Raw genomic sequence first — 17,846 nt, forward strand, 5'->3', positions numbered from 1 at the left:
TTTTTAGTTAAGTTCTTTTAACGATAACAGACAAACCTCTCATTGGTTAACTGTTATACTTTTATTATTTACTTATTAGACTCTAATAAACATTTTGAGACCAGTTAGAACGTTTTGCAATATGAATTGCACATTTGGCACCATATTGTTCACAAGGTACTTTTTAGGAACTATATAACTAATGTATAGTGCAAATTTTTTAGTTAAGTTCTTTTAACGATAACAGACAAACCTCTCATTGGTTAACTGTTATACTTTTATTATTTACTTATTAGACTCTAATAAACATTTTGAGACCAGTTACAACGTTTTGCAATGTGAATTGCACATTTTGCACCATATTGTTCACAAGGTACTTTTTAGGACCTATATAACTAATGTATAGTGCAAATTTTTTAGTTAAGTTCTTTTAACGATAACAGACAAACCTTTCATTGGTTAACTATTATACTTTTATTATTAACTTATTAGACTCTAATAAACATTTTGAGACCAGTTAGAATGTTTTGCAATGTGATTTGCACTTTTGGCACCATATTGTTCACAAGGTACTTTTTAGGACCTATATAACTAATGTATAGTGCAAATTTTTTAGTTAAGTTCTTTTAACGATAACAGACAAACCTTTCATTGGTTAACTGTTATACTTTTATTATTTACTTATTAGACTCTAATAAACATTTTGAGACCAGTTAGAACGTTTTGCAATGTGAATTGCACATGTGGCACCATATTGTTCACAAGGTACTTTTTAGGACCTATGTAACTAATGTATAGTGCAATTTTTTTAGTTAAGTTCTTTTAACGATAACAGACAAACCTCTCATTGGTTAACTGTTATACTTTTATTATTTACTTATTAGACTCTAATAAACATTTTGAGATCAGTTAGAACGTTTTGCAATGTGAATTGCACATTTGGCACCATATTGTTCACAATGTACTTTTTAGGACCTATATAACTAATGTATAGTGCAAATTTTTTAGTTAAGTTATTTTAACGATAACAGACAAACCTCTCATTGGTTAACTGTTATACTTTTATTATTTACTTATTAGACTCTAATAAACATTTTGAGATCAGTTAGAACGTTTTGCAATGTGAATTGCACATTTGGCACCATATTGTTCACAATGTACTTTTTAGGACCTATATAACTAATGTATAGTGCAAATTTTTTAGTTAAGTTCTTTTAACGATAACAGATAAACCTCTTGTTTGCTAACTGTTATACTTTTATTATTTACTTATTAGACTCTAATAAACATTTTGAGACCATTTAGAACGTTTTGCAATGTGAATTGCTTATTTGGCACCATATTGTTCACAAGGTACTTTTTAGGACCTATTTAACTAATGTATAGTGCAAATTTTTTAGTTAAGTTCTTTTAACGATAACAGACAAACCTCTCATTGGTTAACTGTTATACTTTTATTATTTACTTATTAGACTCTAATAAACATTTTGAGACCAGTTAGAACTTTTAGCAATGTGAATTGCACATTTGGCAACATATTGTTCACAATGTACTTTTTAGGAACAAAATAACAAATAAATAGTGCAAATTTTTTAGTTAAGTTCTTTTAACGATAACAGACAAACCTCTAATTGGTTAACTGTTATACTTTTATTATTTACTTATTAGACTCTAATAAACATTTTGAGACCAGTTAGAACTTTTAGCAATGTGAATTGCACATTTGGCACCATATTGTTCACAATGTAATTTTTAGGACCTATGTAACTAATGTATAGTGCAATTTTTTTAGTTAAGTTCTTTTAACGATAACAGACAAACCTCTCATTGGTTAACTGTTATACTTTTATTATTTACTTATTAGACTCTAATAAACTTTTTGAGACCAGTTAGAACGTTTTGCAATATGAATTGCACATTTGGCACCATATTGTTCACAAGGTACTTTTTAGGAACTATATAACTAATGTATAGTGCAAATTTTTTAGTTAAGTTCTTTTAACGATAACAGACAAACCTCTCATTGGTTAACTGTTATACTTTTATTATTTACTTATTAGACTCTAATAAACATTTTGAGACCAGTTAGAACGTTTTGCAATATGAATTGCACATTTGGCACCATATTGTTCACAAGGTACTTTTTAGGAACTATATAACTAATGTATAGTGCAAATTTTTTAGTTAAGTTCTTTTAACGATAACAGACAAACCTCTCATTGGTTAACTGTTATACTTTTATTATTTACTTATTAGACTCTAATAAACATTTTGAGACCAGTTAGAACGTTTTGCAATGTGAATTGCACATTTGGCACCATATTGTTCACAAGGTACTTTTTAGGACCTATATAACTAATGTATAGTGCAAATTTTTTAGTTAAGTTCTTTTAACGATAACAGACAAACCTTTCATTGGTTAACTGTTATACTTTTATTATTAACTTATTAGACTCTAATAAACATTTTGAGACCAGTTAGAACGTTTTGCAATGTGAATTGCACATTTGGCACCATATTGTTCACAAGGTACTTTTTAGGACCTATATAACTAATGTATAGTGCAAATTTTTTAGTTAAGTTCTTTTAACGATAACAGACAAACCTTTCATTGGTTAACTGTTATACTTTTATTATTAACTTATTAGACTCTAATAAACATTTTGAGACCAGTTAGAATGTTTTGCAATGTGAATTGCACATTTTGCACCATATTGTTCACAAGGTACTTTTTAGGACCTATATAACTAATGTATAGTGCAAATTTTTTAGTTAAGTTCTTTTAACGATAACAGACAAACCTTTCATTGGTTAACTGTTATACTTTTATTATTTACTTATTAGACTCTAATAAACATTTTGAGACCAGTTAGAACGTTTTGCAATGTGAATTGCACATTTGGCACCATATTGTTCACAAGGTACTTTTTAGGACTTATGTAACTAATGTATAGTGCAAATTTTTTAGTTAAGTTCTTTTAACGATAACAGACAAACCTCTCATTGGTTAACTGTTATACTTTTATTATTTACTTATTAGACTCTAATAAATATTTTGCAACCAGTTACAACGTTTTGCAATGTGAATTGCACATTTGGCACCATATTGTTCACAAGGTACTTTTTAGGACCTATGTAACTAATGTATAGTGCAAATTTTTTAGTTAAGTTCTTTTAACGATAACAGACAAACCTTTCATTGGTTAACTGTTATACTTTTATTATTTACTTATTAGACTCTAATAAACATTTTGAGACCAGTTAGAATGTTTTGCAATGTGAATTGCACATTTGGCACCATATTGTTCACAAGGTACTTTTTAGGAACTGTATAACTAATGTATAGTGCAAATTTTTTAGTTAAGTTCTTTTAACGATAACAAACAAACCACTCATTGCTTAACTGTTATACTTTTATTATTTACTTATTAGACTCTAATAAACATTTTGAGACCAGTTAGAACGTTTTGCAATGTGAATTGCACATGTGGCACCATATTGTTCACAAGGTACTTTTTAGGACCTATATAACTAATGTATAGTGCAAATTTTTTAGTTAAGTTCTTTTAACGATAACAGACAAACCTTTCATTGGTTAACTGTTATACTTTTATTATTTATGTATTAGACTCTAATAAACATTTTGAGACCAGTTAGAACGTTTTGCAATGTGAATTGCACATTTGGCACCATATTGTTCACAAGGTACTTTTTAGGACCTATATAACTAATGAATAGTGCAAATTTTTTAGTTAAGTTCTTTTAACGATAACAGACAAACCTTTCATTGGTTAACTGTTATACTTTTATTATTTACTTATTAGACTCTAATAAACATTTTGAGACCAGTTAGAACGTTTTGCAATGTGAATTGCACATGTGGCACCATATTGTTCACAAGGTACTTTTTAGGACCTATGTAACTAATGTATAGTGCAATTTTTTTAGTTAAGTTCTTTTAACGATAACAGACAAACCTCTCATTGGTTAACTGTTATACTTTTATTATTTACTTATTAGACTCTAATAAACTTTTTGAGACCAGTTAGAACGTTTTGCAATATGAATTGCACATTTGGCACCATATTGTTCACAAGGTACTTTTTAGGAACTATATAACTAATGTATAGTGCAAATTTTTTAGTTAAGTTCTTTTAACGATAACAGACAAACCTCTCATTGGTTAACTGTTATACTTTTATTATTTACTTATTAGACTCTAATAAACATTTTGAGACCAGTTAGAACGTTTTGCAATATGAATTGCACATTTGGCACCATATTGTTCACAAGGTACTTTTTAGGAACTATATAACTAATGTATAGTGCAAATTTTTTAGTTAAGTTCTTTTAACGATAACAGACAAACCTCTCATTGGTTAACTGTTATACTTTTATTATTTACTTATTAGACTCTAATAAACATTTTGAGACCAGTTAGAACGTTTTGCAATGTGAATTGCACATTTGGCACCATATTGTTCACAAGGTACTTTTTAGGACCTATATAACTAATGTATAGTGCAAATTTTTTAGTTAAGTTCTTTTAACGATAACAGACAAACCTTTCATTGGTTAACTGTTATACTTTTATTATTAACTTATTAGACTCTAATAAACATTTTGAGACCAGTTAGAACGTTTTGCAATGTGAATTGCACATTTGGCACCATATTGTTCACAAGGTACTTTTTAGGACCTATATAACTAATGTATAGTGCAAATTTTTTAGTTAAGTTCTTTTAACGATAACAGACAAACCTTTCATTGGTTAACTGTTATACTTTTATTATTTACTTATTAGACTCTAATAAACATTTTGAGACCAGTTAGAACGTTTTGCAATGTGAATTGCACATTTGGCACCATATTGTTCACAAGGTACTTTTTAGGACCTATGTAACTAATGTATAGTGCAAATTTTTTAGTTAAGTTCTTTTAACGATAACAGACAAACCTCTCATTGGTTAACTGTTATACTTTTATTATTTACTTATTAGACTCTAATAAATATTTTGCAACCAGTTACAACGTTTTGCAATGTGAATTGCACATTTGGCACCATATTGTTCACAAGGTACTTTTTAGGACCTATGTAACTAATGTATAGTGCAAATTTTTTAGTTAAGTTCTTTTAACGATAACAGACAAACCTTTCATTGGTTAACTGTTATACTTTTATTATTTACTTATTAGACTCTAATAAACATTTTGAGACCAGTTAGAACGTTTTGCAATGTGAATTGCACATTTGGCACCATATTGTTCACAAGGTACTTTTTAGGAACTGTATAACTAATGTATAGTGCAAATTTTTTAGTTAAGTTCTTTTAACGATAACAAACAAACCACTCATTGCTTAACTGTTATACTTTTATTATTTACTTATTAGACTCTAATAAACATTTTGAGACCAGTTAGAACGTTTTGCAATGTGAATTGCACATTTGGCACCATATTGTTCACAAGGTACTTTTTAGGACCTATATAACTAATGTATAGTGCAAATTTTTTAGTTAAGTTCTTTTAACGATAACAGACAAACCTTACATTGGTTAACTGTTATACTTTTATTATTTATGTATTAGACTCTAATAAACATTTTGAGACCAGTTAGAACGTTTTGCAATGTGAATTGCACATTTGGCACCATATTGTTCACAAGGTACTTTTTAGGACCTATATAACTAATGAATAGTGCAAATTTTTTAGTTAAGTTCTTTTAACGATAACAGACAAACCTTTCATTGGTTAACTGTTATACTTTTATTATTTACTTATTAGACTCTAATAAACATTTTGAGACCAGTTAGAACGTTTTGCAATGTGAATTGCACATGTGGCACCATATTGTTCACAAGGTACTTTTTAGGACCTATGTAACTAATGTGTAGTGCAATTTTTTTAGTTAAGTTCTTTTAACGATAACAGACAAACCTCTCATTGGTTAACTGTTATACTTTTATTATTTACTTATTAGACTCTAATAAACATTTTGAGACCAGTTAGAACGTTTTGCAATATGAATTGCACATTTGGCACCATATTGTTCACAAGGTACTTTTTAGGAACTATATAACTAATGTATAGTGCAAATTTTTTAGTTAAGTTCTTTTAACGATAACAGACAAACCTCTCATTGGTTAACTGTTATACTTTTATTATTTACTTATTAGACTCTAATAAACATTTTGAGACCAGTTAGAACGTTTAGCAATGTGAATTGCACATTTGGCACCATATTGTTCACAAGGTACTTTTTAGGACCTATATAACTAATGTATAGTGCAAATTTTTTAGTTAAGTTCTTTTAACGATAACAGACAAACCTCTCATTGGTTAACTGTTATACTTTTATTATTTACTTATTAGACTCTAATAAACAGTTTGAGACCAGTTAGAACTTTTAGCAATGTGAATTGCACATTTGGCACCATATTGTTCACAAGGTACTTTTTAGGAACTATATAACTAATGTATAGTGCAAATTTTTTAGTTAAGTTCTTTTAACGATAACAGACAAACCTTTCATTGGTTAACTGTTATACTTTTATTATTTACTTATTAGACTCTAATAAACATTTTGAGACCAGTTAGAACGTTTTGCAATGTGAATTGCACATGTGGCACCATATTGTTCACAAGGTACTTTTTAGGACCTATGTAACTAATGTATAGTGCAATTTTTTTAGTTAAGTTCTTTTAACGATAACAGACAAACCTCTCATTGGTTAACTGTTATACTTTTATTATTTACTTATTAGACTCTAATAAACATTTTGAGACCAGTTAGAACGTTTTGCAATATGAATTGCACATTTGGCACCATATTGTTCACAAGGTACTTTTTAGGAACTATATAACTAATGTATAGTGCAAATTTTTTAGTTAAGTTCTTTTAACGATAACAGACAAACCTCTCATTGGTTAACTGTTATACTTTTATTATTTACTTATTAGACTCTAATAAACATTTTGAGACCAGTTAGAACGTTTTGCAATGTGAATTGCACATTTGGCACCATATTGTTCACAAGGTACTTTTTAGGACCTATATAACTAATGTATAGTGCAAATTTTTTAGTTAAGTTCTTTTAACGATAACAGACAAACCTTTCATTGGTTAACTGTTATACTTTTATTATTTACTTATTAGACTCTAATAAACAGTTTGAGACCAGATAGAACTTTTAGCAATGTGAATTGCACATTTGGCACCATATTGTTCACAATGTACTTTTTAGGAACTATATAACTAATGTATAGTGCAAATTTTTAGTTAAGTTCTTTTAACGATAACAGACAAACCTTTCATTGGTTAACTGTTATACTTTTATTATTTACTTATTAGACTCTAATAAACATTTTGAGACCAGTTAGAACGTTTTGCAATGTGAATTGCACATTTGGCACCATATTGTTCACAAGGTACTTTTTAGGACCTATGTAACTAATGTATAGTGCAAATTTTTTAGTTAAGTTCTTTTAACGATAACAGACAAACCTCTCATTGGTTAACTGTTATACTTTTATTATTTACTTATTAGACTCTAATAAATATTTTGCAACCAGTTACAACGTTTTGCAATGTGAATTGCACATTTGGCACCATATTGTTCACAAGGTACTTTTTAGGACCTATGTAACTAATGTATAGTGCAAATTTTTTAGTTAAGTTCTTTTAACGATAACAGACAAACCTTTCATTGGTTAACTGTTATACTTTTATTATTTACTTATTAGACTCTAATAAACATTTTGAGACCAGTTAGAACGTTTTGCAATGTGAATTGCACATTTGGCACCATATTGTTCACAAGGTACTTTTTAGGAACTGTATAACTAATGTATAGTGCAAATTTTTTAGTTAAGTTCTTTTAACGATAACAAACAAACCACTCATTGCTTAACTGTTATACTTTTATTATTTACTTATTAGACTCTAATAAACATTTTGAGACCAGTTAGAACGTTTTGCAATGTGAATTGCACATTTGGCACCATATTGTTCACAAGGTACTTTTTAGGACCTATATAACTAATGTATAGTGCAAATTTTTTAGTTAAGTTCTTTTAACGATAACAGACAAACCTTACATTGGTTAACTGTTATACTTTTATTATTTATGTATTAGACTCTAATAAACATTTTGAGACCAGTTAGAACGTTTTGCAATGTGAATTGCACATTTGGCACCATATTGTTCACAAGGTACTTTTTAGGACCTATATAACTAATGAATAGTGCAAATTTTTTAGTTAAGTTCTTTTAACGATAACAGACAAACCTTTCATTGGTTAACTGTTATACTTTTATTATTTACTTATTAGACTCTAATAAACATTTTGAGACCAGTTAGAACGTTTTGCAATGTGAATTGCACATGTGGCACCATATTGTTCACAAGGTACTTTTTAGGACCTATGTAACTAATGTGTAGTGCAATTTTTTTAGTTAAGTTCTTTTAACGATAACAGACAAACCTCTCATTGGTTAACTGTTATACTTTTATTATTTACTTATTAGACTCTAATAAACATTTTGAGACCAGTTAGAACGTTTTGCAATATGAATTGCACATTTGGCACCATATTGTTCACAAGGTACTTTTTAGGAACTATATAACTAATGTATAGTGCAAATTTTTTAGTTAAGTTCTTTTAACGATAACAGACAAACCTCTCATTGGTTAACTGTTATACTTTTATTATTTACTTATTAGACTCTAATAAACATTTTGAGACCAGTTAGAACGTTTAGCAATGTGAATTGCACATTTGGCACCATATTGTTCACAAGGTACTTTTTAGGACCTATATAACTAATGTATAGTGCAAATTTTTTAGTTAAGTTCTTTTAACGATAACAGACAAACCTCTCATTGGTTAACTGTTATACTTTTATTATTTACTTATTAGACTCTAATAAACAGTTTGAGACCAGTTAGAACTTTTAGCAATGTGAATTGCACATTTGGCACCATATTGTTCACAAGGTACTTTTTAGGAACTATATAACTAATGTATAGTGCAAATTTTTTAGTTAAGTTCTTTTAACGATAACAGACAAACCTTTCATTGGTTAACTGTTATACTTTTATTATTTACTTATTAGACTCTAATAAACATTTTGAGACCAGTTAGAACGTTTTGCAATGTGAATTGCACATGTGGCACCATATTGTTCACAAGGTACTTTTTAGGACCTATGTAACTAATGTATAGTGCAATTTTTTTAGTTAAGTTCTTTTAACGATAACAGACAAACCTCTCATTGGTTAACTGTTATACTTTTATTATTTACTTATTAGACTCTAATAAACATTTTGAGACCAGTTAGAACGTTTTGCAATATGAATTGCACATTTGGCACCATATTGTTCACAAGGTACTTTTTAGGAACTATATAACTAATGTATAGTGCAAATTTTTTAGTTAAGTTCTTTTAACGATAACAGACAAACCTCTCATTGGTTAACTGTTATACTTTTATTATTTACTTATTAGACTCTAATAAACATTTTGAGACCAGTTAGAACGTTTTGCAATGTGAATTGCACATTTGGCACCATATTGTTCACAAGGTACTTTTTAGGACCTATATAACTAATGTATAGTGCAAATTTTTTAGTTAAGTTCTTTTAACGATAACAGACAAACCTTTCATTGGTTAACTGTTATACTTTTATTATTTACTTATTAGACTCTAATAAACAGTTTGAGACCAGATAGAACTTTTAGCAATGTGAATTGCACATTTGGCACCATATTGTTCACAATGTACTTTTTAGGAACTATATAACTAATGTATAGTGCAAATTTTTAGTTAAGTTCTTTTAACGATAACAGACAAACCTTTCATTGGTTAACTGTTATACTTTTATTATTTACGTATTAGACTCTAATAAACATTTTGAGACCAGTTAGAACGTTTTGCAATGTGAATTGCACATGTGGCACCATATTGTTCACAAGGTACTTTTTAGGACCTATGTAACTAATGTATAGTGCAATTTTTTAGTTAAGTTCTTTTAACGATAACAGACAAACCTTTCATTGGTTAACTGTTATACTTTTATTATTTACGTATTAGACTCTAATAAACATTTTGAGACCAGTTAGAACGTTTTGCAATGTGAATTGCACATGTGGCACCATATTGTTCACAAGGTACTTTTTAGGACCTATGTAACTAATGTATAGTGCAATTTTTTTAGTTAAGTTCTTTTAACGATAACAGACAAACCTCTCATTGGTTAACTGTTATACTTTTCGTATTTACTTATTAGACTCTAATAAACAGTTTGAGACCAGTTAGAACGTTTTGCAATATGAATTGCACATTTGGCACCATATTGTTCACAAGGTACTTTTTAGGAACTATATAACTAATGTATAGTGCAAATTTTTTAGTTAAGTTCTTTTAACGATAACAGACAAACCTCTCATTGGTTAACTGTTATACTTTTATTATTTACTTATTAGACTCTAATAAACATTTTGAGACCAGTTAGAACTTTTAGCAATGTGAATTGCACATTTGGCACCATATTGTTCACAAGGTACTTTTTAGGACCTATATAACTAATGTATAGTGCAAATTTTTTAGTTAAGTTCTTTTAACGATAACAGACAAACCTCTCATTGTTTAACTGTTATACTTTTATTATTTACTTATTAGACTCTAATAAACAGTTTGAGACCAGTTAGAACTTTTAGCAATGTGAATTGCACATTTGGCATCATAATGTTCACAAGGTACTTTTTAGGAACTATATAACTAATGTATAGTGCAAATTTTTTAGTTAAGTTCTTTTAACGATAACAGACAAACCTTTCATTGGTTAACTGTTATACTTTTATTATTTACGTATTAGACTCTAATAAACATTTTGAGACCAGTTAGAACGTTTTGCAATGTGAATTGCACATTTGGCACCATATTGTTCACAAGGTACTTTTTAGGACCGATATATAACTAATGTATTGTGCAAATTTTTTGGTTAAGTTCTTTTAACGATAACAGACAAACCTTTCATTGGTTAACTGTTATACTTTTATTATTTACTTATTAGACTCTAATAAACATTTTGAGACCAGTTAGGACGTTTTGCAATGTGAATTGCACATGTGGCACCATATTGTTCACAAGGTACTTTTTAGGAACTATATAACTAATGTATAGTGCAAATTTTTTAGTTAAGTTCTTTTAACGATAACAGACAAACCTTTCATTGGTTAACTGTTATACTTTTATTATTTACGTATTAGACTCTAATAAACATTTTGAGACCAGTTAGAACGTTTTGCAATGTGAATTGCACATTTGGCACCATATTGTTCACAAGGTACTTTTTAGGACCGATATATAACTAATGTATAGTGCAAATTTTTTAGTTAAGTTCTTTTAACGATAACAGACAAACCTGTCATTGGTTAACTGTTATACTTTTATTATTTACTTATTAGACTCTAATAAACATTTTGAGACCAGTTAGAACGTTTTGCAATGTGAATTGCACATGTGGCACCATATTGTTCACAAGGTACTTTTTAGGACCTATGTAACTAATGTATAGTGCAATTTTTTTAGTTAAGTTCTTTTAACGATAACAGACAAACCTCTCATTGGTTAACTGTTATACTTTTATTATTTACTTATTAGACTCTAATAAACATTTTGAGACCAGTTAGAACGTTTTGCAATATGAATTGCACATTTGGCACCATATTGTTCACAAGGTACTTTTTAGGAACTATATAACTAATGTATAGTGCAAATTTTTTAGTTAAGTTCTTTTAACGATAACAGACAAACCTCTCATTGGTTAACTGTTATACTTTTATTATTTACTTATTAGACTCTAATAAACATTTTGAGACCAGTTAGAACGTTTTGCAATGTGAATTGCACATTTGGCACCATATTGTTCACAAGGTACTTTTTAGGACCTATATAACTAATGTATAGTGCAAATTTTTTAGTTAAGTTCTTTTAACGATAACAGACAAACCTCTCATTGGTTAACTATTATACTTTTATTATTTACTTATTAGACTCTAATAAACAGTTTGAGACCAGTTAGAACTTTTAGCAATGTGAATTGCACATTTGGCACCATATTGTTCACAATGTACTTTTTAGGAACTATATAACTAATGTATAGTGCAAATTTTTTAGTTAAGTTCTTTTAACGATAACAGACAAACCTTTCATTGGTTAACTGTTATACTTTTATTATTTACGTATTAGACTCTAATAAACATTTTGAGACCAGTTAGAACGTTTTGCAATGTGAATTGCACATGTGGCACCATATTGTTCACAAGGTACTTTTTAGGACCTATGTAACTAATGTATAGTGCAATTTTTTTAGTTAAGTTCTTTTAACGATAACAGACAAACCTCTCATTGGTTAACTGTTATACTTTTATTATTTACTTATTAGACTCTAATAAACATTTTGAGACCAGTTAGAACGTTTTGCAATATGAATTGCACATTTGGCACCATATTGTTCACAAGGTACTTTTTAGGAACTATATAACTAATGTATAGTGCAAATTTTTTAGTTAAGTTCTTTTAACGATAACAGACAAACCTCTCATTGGTTAACTGTTATACTTTTATTATTTACTTATTAGACTCTAATAAACATTTTGAGACCAGTTAGAACGTTTTGCAATGTGAATTGCACATTTGGCACCATATTGTTCACAAGGTACTTTTTAGGACCTATATAACTAATGTATAGTGCAAATTTTTTAGTTAAGTTCTTTTAACGATAACAGACAAACCTCTCATTGGTTAACTGTTATACTTTTATTATTTACTTATTAGACTCTAATAAACAGTTTGAGACCAGTTAGAACTTTTAGCAATGTGAATTGCACATTTGGCACCATATTGTTCACAATGTACTTTTTAGGAACTATATAACTAATGTATAGTGCAAATTTTTTAGTTAAGTTCTTTTAACGATAACAGACAAACCTCTCATTGGTTAACTGTTATACTTTTATTATTTACTTATTAGACTCTAATAAACATTTTGAGACCAGTTAGAACGTTTTGCAATGTGAATTGCACATTTGGCACCATATTGTTCACAAGGTACTTTTTAGGACCTATATAACTAATGTATAGTGCAAATTTTTTAGTTAAGTTCTTTTAACGATAACAGACAAACCTTTCATTGGTTAACTGTTATACTTTTATTATTAACTTATTAGACTCTAATAAACATTTTGAGACCAGTTAGAACGTTTTGCAATGTGAATTGCACATTTGGCACCATATTGTTCACAAGGTACTTTTTAGGACCTATATAACTAATGTATAGTGCAAATTTTTTAGTTAAGTTCTTTTAACGATAACAGACAAACCTTTCATTGGTTAACTGTTATACTTTTATTATTTACTTATTAGACTCTAATAAACATTTTGAGACCAGTTAGAACGTTTTGCAATGTGAATTGCACATTTGGCACCATATTGTTCACAAGGTACTTTTTAGGACCTATGTAACTAATGTATAGTGCAAATTTTTTAGTTAAGTTCTTTTAACGATAACAGACAAACCTCTCATTGGTTAACTGTTATACTTTTATTATTTACTTATTAGACTCTAATAAATATTTTGCAACCAGTTACAACGTTTTGCAATGTGAATTGCACATTTGGCACCATATTGTTCACAAGGTACTTTTTAGGACCTATGTAACTAATGTATAGTGCAAATTTTTTAGTTAAGTTCTTTTAACGATAACAGACAAACCTTTCATTGGTTAACTGTTATACTTTTATTATTTACTTATTAGACTCTAATAAACATTTTGAGACCAGTTAGAACGTTTTGCAATGTGAATTGCACATTTGGCACCATATTGTTCACAAGGTACTTTTTAGGAACTGTATAACTAATGTATAGTGCAAATTTTTTAGTTAAGTTCTTTTAACGATAACAAACAAACCACTCATTGGTTAACTGTTATACTTTTATTATTTACTTATTAGACTCTAATAAACATTTTGAGACCAGTTAGAACGTTTTGCAATGTGAATTGCACATTTGGCACCATATTGTTCACAAGGTACTTTTTAGGACCTATATAACTAATGTATAGTGCAAATTTTTTAGTTAAGTTCTTTTAACGATAACAGACAAACCTTTCATTGGTTAACTGTTATACTTTTATTATTTATGTATTAGACTCTAATAAACATTTTGAGACCAGTTAGAACGTTTTGCAATGTGAATTGCACATTTGGCACCATAATGTTCACAAGGTACTTTTTAGGACCTATATAACTAATGAATAGTGCAAATTTTTTAGTTAAGTTCTTTTAACGATAACAGACAAACCTTTCATTGGTTAACTGTTATACTTTTATTATTTACTTATTAGACTCTAATAAACATTTTGAGACCAGTTAGAACGTTTTGCAATATGAATTGCACATTTGGCACCATATTGTTCACAAGGTACTTTTTAGGAACTATATAACTAATGTATAGTGCAAATTTTTTAGTTAAGTTCTTTTAACGATAACAGACAAACCTCTCATTGGTTAACTGTTATACTTTTATTATTTACTTATTAGACTCTAATAAACATTTTGAGACCAGTTAGAACGTTTAGCAATGTGAATTGCACATTTGGCACCATATTGTTCACAAGGTACTTTTTAGGACCTATATAACTAATGTATAGTGCAAATTTTTTAGTTAAGTTCTTTTAACGATAACAGACAAACCTCTCATTGGTTAACTGTTATACTTTTATTATTTACTTATTAGACTCTAATAAACAGTTTGAGACCAGTTAGAACTTTTAGCAATGTGAATTGCACATTTGGCACCATATTGTTCACAAGGTACTTTTTAGGAACTATATAACTAATGTATAGTGCAAATTTTTTAGTTAAGTTCTTTTAACGATAACAGACAAACCTTTCATTGGTTAACTGTTATACTTTTATTATTTACTTATTAGACTCTAATAAACATTTTGAGACCAGTTAGAACGTTTTGCAATGTGAATTGCACATGTGGCACCATATTGTTCACAAGGTACTTTTTAGGACCTATGTAACTAATGTATAGTGCAATTTTTTTAGTTAAGTTCTTTTAACGATAACAGACAAACCTCTCATTGGTTAACTGTTATACTTTTATTATTTACTTATTAGACTCTAATAAACATTTTGAGACCAGTTAGAACGTTTTGCAATATGAATTGCACATTTGGCACCATATTGTTCACAAGGTACTTTTTAGGAACTATATAACTAATGTATAGTGCAAATTTTTTAGTTAAGTTCTTTTAACGATAACAGACAAACCTCTCATTGGTTAACTGTTATACTTTTATTATTTACTTATTAGACTCTAATAAACATTTTGAGACCAGTTAGAACGTTTTGCAATGTGAATTGCACATTTGGCACCATATTGTTCACAAGGTACTTTTTAGGACCTATATAACTAATGTATAGTGCAAATTTTTTAGTTAAGTTCTTTTAACGATAACAGACAAACCTTTCATTGGTTAACTGTTATACTTTTATTATTTACTTATTAGACTCTAATAAACAGTTTGAGACCAGATAGAACTTTTAGCAATGTGAATTGCACATTTGGCACCATATTGTTCACAATGTACTTTTTAGGAACTATATAACTAATGTATAGTGCAAATTTTTAGTTAAGTTCTTTTAACGATAACAGACAAACCTTTCATTGGTTAACTGTTATACTTTTATTATTTACGTATTAGACTCTAATAAACATTTTGAGACCAGTTAGAACGTTTTGCAATGTGAATTGCACATGTGGTACCATATTGTTCACAAGGTACTTTTTAGGACCTATGTAACTAATGTATAGTGCAATTTTTTAGTTAAGTTCTTTTAACGATAACAGACAAACCTTTCATTGGTTAACTGTTATACTTTTATTATTTACGTATTAGACTCTAATAAACATTTTGAGACCAGTTAGAACGTTTTGCAATGTGAATTGCACATGTGGCACCATATTGTTCACAAGCTACTTTTTAGGACCTATGTAACTAATGTATAGTGAAATTTTTTTAGTTAAGTTCTTTTAACGATAACAGACAAACCTCTCATTGGTTAACTGTTATACTTTTATTATTTACTTATTAGACTCTAATAAACAGTTTGAGACCAGTTAGAACGTTTTGCAATATGAATTGCACATTTGGCACCATATTGTTCACAAGGTACTTTTTAGGAACTATATAACTAATGTATAGTGCAAATTTTTTAGTTAAGTTCTTTTAACGATAACAGACAAACCTCTCATTGGTTAACTGTTATACTTTTATTATTTACTTATTAGACTCTAATAAACATTTTGAGACCAGTTAGAACTTTTAGCAATGTGAATTGCACATTTGGCACCATATTGTTCACAAGGTACTTTTTAGGACCTATATAACTAATGTATAGTGCAAATTTTTTAGTTAAGTTCTTTTAACGATAACAGACAAACCTCTCATTGGTTAACTGTTATACTTTTATTATTTACTTATTAGACTCTAATAAACAGTTTGAGACCAGTTAGAACTTTTAGCAATGTGAATTGCACATTTGGCATCATAATGTTCACAAGGTACTTTTTAGGAACTATATAACTAATGTATAGTGCAAATTTTTTAGTTAAGTTCTTTTAACGATAACAGACAAACCTTTCATTGGTTAACTGTTATACTTTTATTATTTACGTATTAGACTCTAATAAACATTTTGAGACCAGTTAGAACGTTTTGCAATGTGAATTGCACATTTGGCACCATATTGTTCACAAGGTACTTTTTAGGACCGATATATAACTAATGTATAGTGCAAATTTTTTGGTTAAGTTCTTTTAACGATAACAGACAAACCTTTCATTGGTTAACTGTTATACTTTTATTATTTACTTATTAGACTCTAATAAACATTTTGAGACCAGTTAGGACGTTTTGCAATGTGAATTGCACATGTGGCACCATATTGTTCACAAGGTACTTTTTAGGAACTATATAACTAATGTATAGTGCAAATTTTTTAGTTAAGTTCTTTTAACGATAACAGACAAACCTTTCATTGGTTAACTGTTATACTTTTATTATTTACGTATTAGACTCTAATAAACATTTTGAGACCAGTTAGAACGTTTTGCAATGTGAATTGCACATTTGGCACCATATTGTTCACAAGGTACTTTTTAGGACCGATATATAACTAATGTATAGTGCAAATTTTTTAGTTAAGTTCTTTTAACGATAACAGACAAACCTGTCATTGGTTAACTGTTATACTTTTATTATTTACTTATTAGACTCTAATAAACATTTTGAGACCAGTTAGAACGTTTTGCAATGTGAATTGCACATGTGGCACCATATTGTTCACAAGGTACTTTTTAGGACCTATGTAACTAATGTATAGTGCAATTTTTTTAGTTAAGTTCTTTTAACGATAACAGACAAACCTCTCATTGGTTAACTGTTATACTTTTATTATTTACTTATTAGACTCTAATAAACATTTTGAGACCAGTTAGAACGTTTTGCAATATGAATTGCACATTTGGCACCATATTGTTCACAAGGTACTTTTTAGGAACTATATAACTAATGTATAGTGCAAATTTTTTAGTTAAGTTCTTTTAACGATAACAGACAAACCTCTCATTGGTTAACTGTTATACTTTTATTATTTACTTATTAGACTCTAATAAACATTTTGAGACCAGTTAGAACGTTTTGCAATGTGAATTGCACATTTGGCACCATATTGTTCACAAGGTACTTTTTAGGACCTATATAACTAATGTATAGTGCAAATTTTTTAG

Source organism: Clavelina lepadiformis, chromosome 7 (assembly GCF_947623445.1).
Source record: "Clavelina lepadiformis chromosome 7, kaClaLepa1.1, whole genome shotgun sequence".
In the NCBI taxonomy this organism is placed as follows: domain Eukaryota; kingdom Metazoa; phylum Chordata; class Ascidiacea; order Aplousobranchia; family Clavelinidae; genus Clavelina; species Clavelina lepadiformis.